At 48.1% G+C, this 3,835-nt stretch overlaps 1 long non-coding RNA gene across 1 annotated transcript; it reads right to left on the reverse strand.

Annotated features, from left to right (window-relative positions):
- Positions 1-272: 272 nt before the first annotated feature.
- Positions 273-1,264, reverse strand: LOC125758681 (uncharacterized). The gene is made up of 2 exons (XR_007416302.1): positions 890-1,264; positions 273-467 (listed from the first exon to the last, which is right to left on the reverse strand). It is a non-coding gene; the product is annotated as an uncharacterized LOC125758681 (long non-coding RNA).
- Positions 1,265-3,835: the final 2,571 nt, after the last annotated feature.

Consider the following 3,835-nt stretch of genomic DNA (forward strand, 5'->3'; position numbering starts at 1 on the left):
TTCGCGGCAATGTTAAGAATTTAAAGAACAGTGGAAAAAAAAAACAGAACATAACACTAGGGCACATATTGAAAAACACAATATTTATACTGACAAAAGTGCAGAACAGCTTCTGATATATGCGCACGATATTGCACAAAATTATCATAAGTAACAAAATTGAACATTCCTGAAATGCAAAAACAATGAAAGCAGTTGAAATACCTAAAAGTAGAATAATAATGTAACGACCATTTTAAAGATGTCAAAATGAACTCCACATATAACACAACTAATATTGGCCGCACTTTATTGACTACATTTCCAAAAACGTTGATTTTCATATAACTAGTGATGATAAACGCGGAGAAAATAAACGGCTGATATCGGATGATTCATGGCATCTCTTCTTGAAGTGCGCCGATTCTGCAATTCTTCAGCTTTTCTCTGGGCGCACCGATCAGCTGTGTTGCGTTCCGAAATACGCCCTAAAGAAAAGGGCAAGTTTCAATCAGATAAAGAGCGCCGTCGATTCGTGCAAAAGTGAACTCGTTTGTTCGTCTCAGAGCAGCATAAGTTTTCATACATCTACCTAATGTCTCACAAACGTGGTTATAGGCGATGGGGAGTAATTAACCGGAGACAAATGCAAAGCACACACTCAAGCACGCGGTTCTGTGAGAGTTGTAAACCTGTAACTATAGTTACTTTGCATGGGCTTCATGTCCGCTGCTTGTTCGTACAACGATTTAAACGCAGCATCCTGCCCTTTTCAAATCAGTCATTTTTGAAAACAGTAACTGTAGCCCCACTGCAGAGAACAGCTACTCGGTATGGACGTGAATTCAAATTGACACAATGAAAACCGCGACTCAAAGTTCGTTGTCTGTCTGTCAAAGGGCACGCTCACCTGTCGTTCTTTTGGGGGCCGGCACATATATTCCGGGACTTGTTCTGGAAGTATTCAAGCAACAAAGCACTATGCACGAACAGCGCGAGTCGTAAAACATCGCGTCGCACAAGCACACAGCGAGCGAGCACCATGAAACGGACGAGCGACGACGGCTAACGCACGCCTTACCAACGCCAGACACGAAACTTTCTAACGGATTTCAAAGTCGGCGGCGCCAGCAAGGCGGCGGAAAGCGCGCCTCCCGCAGGAAAGGGAGTTGATCCCGCCAGAGAGGGGGTTGAAGAGAGTTGGGAGGAAAGAGACGGAACGCAGATTTTAACTCTGATCCCAGTCGACAGATGGCGCCTCAATTTGCCATACCGGTCACGTGGGTTTCTTTCACTAGCCTGGTAGTGCGTAACCAGTCGTAACGCTAGTACCAGATCTTGACCTCCACGGTGGTGCCGGTGGGAGATTTTTCCTGTGCGTTGTTGAACAATAAAAAATTCGCAGCGTGCGCGTTAACTAAAAGCCAAATTCTTCTGTCTCTCATTCCCCATTAGCAGCCATTGGCATGTTCCAGTAGGAAACGTTAGTACAAGTAGAAGTGTAAATGTTAGCTAAAAGCCGACTTCTGTCTCTCATTCCCATTAGCAGCCATTGTTTACCTCCAAGTGCCTGGTGAGATTTCTCCTGTGCGTGATTAAACAATAAAAATTGTGTTCAAAACGCCGTTGATTGATGAAATAAACCAACGAAAGACGCCAGATGTTTTCTAAAAGCAAAATGAAAGAACGCCAGATGTTTCTAAAGCAAAACGAAAAGACGCCAGCTGCTTAACGAAAGACGCCAGATGTTTTCTAAAGCAATGGTTTTATAAACAATGAAAATTCACAGCGTACATGTAAAATTAAAGTGAGCTGCATGTCGTCATAACTCATCGAACCTTTAGTATAAACGCGCCCGATCTCACGTCGGTGATGATGTACTGGGCAGAATTCACGGAAGATTCACGGTTTACCGATGAACGCAGCTTCGCGCATTCATCATCATTCACTCCGTGGATATGCTGTGATTTTTTTGTGTTTGAGCAGCACGCTGCAAGTGTCGACTACAGTCGAAACCCGCGATAACGAAATCCCGAGGGAACGAAATTCTCATCGCAACGAAATATTTTCGGAGCACCGGCGAACGCCCATAGGAGTCAATGCATTTCGTAACTCGTGACTACGAAAGATATTCATACAGCAGTCCCTCATTAACGAAATTTTTGAAACACGAGTGCGCAAATAATCTACTCTCGCAACATTAACTACATCCGAAAACTGCTAAAATGCATTCATGCTACACTTAAATTGTGCAAAACTATCCCTGCAACGCACTTGAGAAGCAGCCGCTATCGTTGTTTACAAAAAACATAAAGCTGGCGACAATGATGATGATGATGGCTTGCCGAAACACCTGCTCGTTACCGCGGACTACGTAGCCAAATCCAGATTCCTCATGGAGTTTCGTTCGTGGGCTTGGCTCTGTGCTTGGCTTTGCCGGTTTTGCGCGCACATGGTCGTGTGTGTGGAGCCGTGTGTGGAGCCATTTGTGGAGCATTTGCTTGGTCGCTGGGTGCAACGTGAACTGTGTGTTGCGATTGCTTCGTCCGATTTCGCTGCCTGCGAAGATGCCGCCTCCAACGAAAAAGCGTAAGTTCATCACGCTGGAAGATAAGGCTGCAATCATCAGTGAGGTGGAAAAGGACAGGAAAGAAATGGACATCGCCGAAGAATTCGGCGTTGCGTGGAGCTCGCTGTCCACGATTCTGCGCTGATCCGCGCTGATCCAGCGGAGCCGGAAGACGGTTCACCTGTAGGCGAACTTGATGACGGTACTGGCAGTACTGGTGACAGCGCAGTGCTGCCGTCACTGACCAGTGCATGGAGCGAACTTTGTGCCGTGGCAAACGGGATTCCCGACCGAGAGGCATGAAATCGCTGCATGGTAAGGCCCGCCAAAGCAAACTTACTGACTTTTGGAAATAAAACGTGTTTTTTGTAAGTTCCACATATTTTCTGCCGCATTCTCGCGCCAACGAAATTCCCGCAAGAGCGAAATTTTGTGCTTTCCCCGCCGATATTGTTATTGCGGGTTTCAACTGTATGCACAACCAACTGGCTGAAGTGTCATGCGTTGCAGCTCCCATAGACACTAGCGCCAGAGTTCCCTCCTGTATGTATTGTTGGAAACTCTATGGCGTTGCGCGAGCGCGCAACGCCATAGAGTTTGCGCCGAGTGCGCAACGTCTGCGCACTCGGCGTCCCTTCTTCACGAAGAGACGTAGTGCAGTGTGGATAATGTCGCCGGCGCGGAATGCCGCAGCTCGCGCCGGCTGCAGCCGGGGCGCGCGTCGGTCGCGCCGCGCGTCCCGTTTGTTAGTGTACCGTCGCTGTGCCGAGCGTGCGCGCGCGTCGACGTTACGCTGTAGTATATCAGCCCCTTCGCGCATACGCAGACGTATCGGTGGCGGTATACATATAGCGGGGAGAAGGAGGAAAAGAAAAACGGAAGGACAGGGAGGTCAGCCATTTGTCAGACCGGTTGGCTGGCGTTTCCCAGTGTGATATTGCCATGGAGAAGGACAGCATGAATGCTGCTCAGTGGCGCAGAAAAGCGGAGAAGCTTGACAACCAAGAAAGCTAAGAATAATCAGCTGAACCTTAGCTAACGGTACGTATATCCTGGCATAGCCGAGCTAAGCCACTGCTATATTTTTTAACCTGAACGCGCGAGCATCGACCGCCGAGTCGATAAGCGTCGTACAACGGAGCGCAGCGGCGAAATGAAAGAGAATACGCGCATGCGCACCATAAGCAGTCCTGCGCAGCTATCGTCTGCTAGGCTTTTCGGGGAACTGGACACGAGCCCCGCTTCTTTAGAGCACCATCCCTTTTGAGCACCATCGTCACCCTTTTT

This window comes from Rhipicephalus sanguineus, chromosome 5 (assembly GCF_013339695.2).
Source record: "Rhipicephalus sanguineus isolate Rsan-2018 chromosome 5, BIME_Rsan_1.4, whole genome shotgun sequence".
In the NCBI taxonomy this organism is placed as follows: domain Eukaryota; kingdom Metazoa; phylum Arthropoda; class Arachnida; order Ixodida; family Ixodidae; genus Rhipicephalus; species Rhipicephalus sanguineus.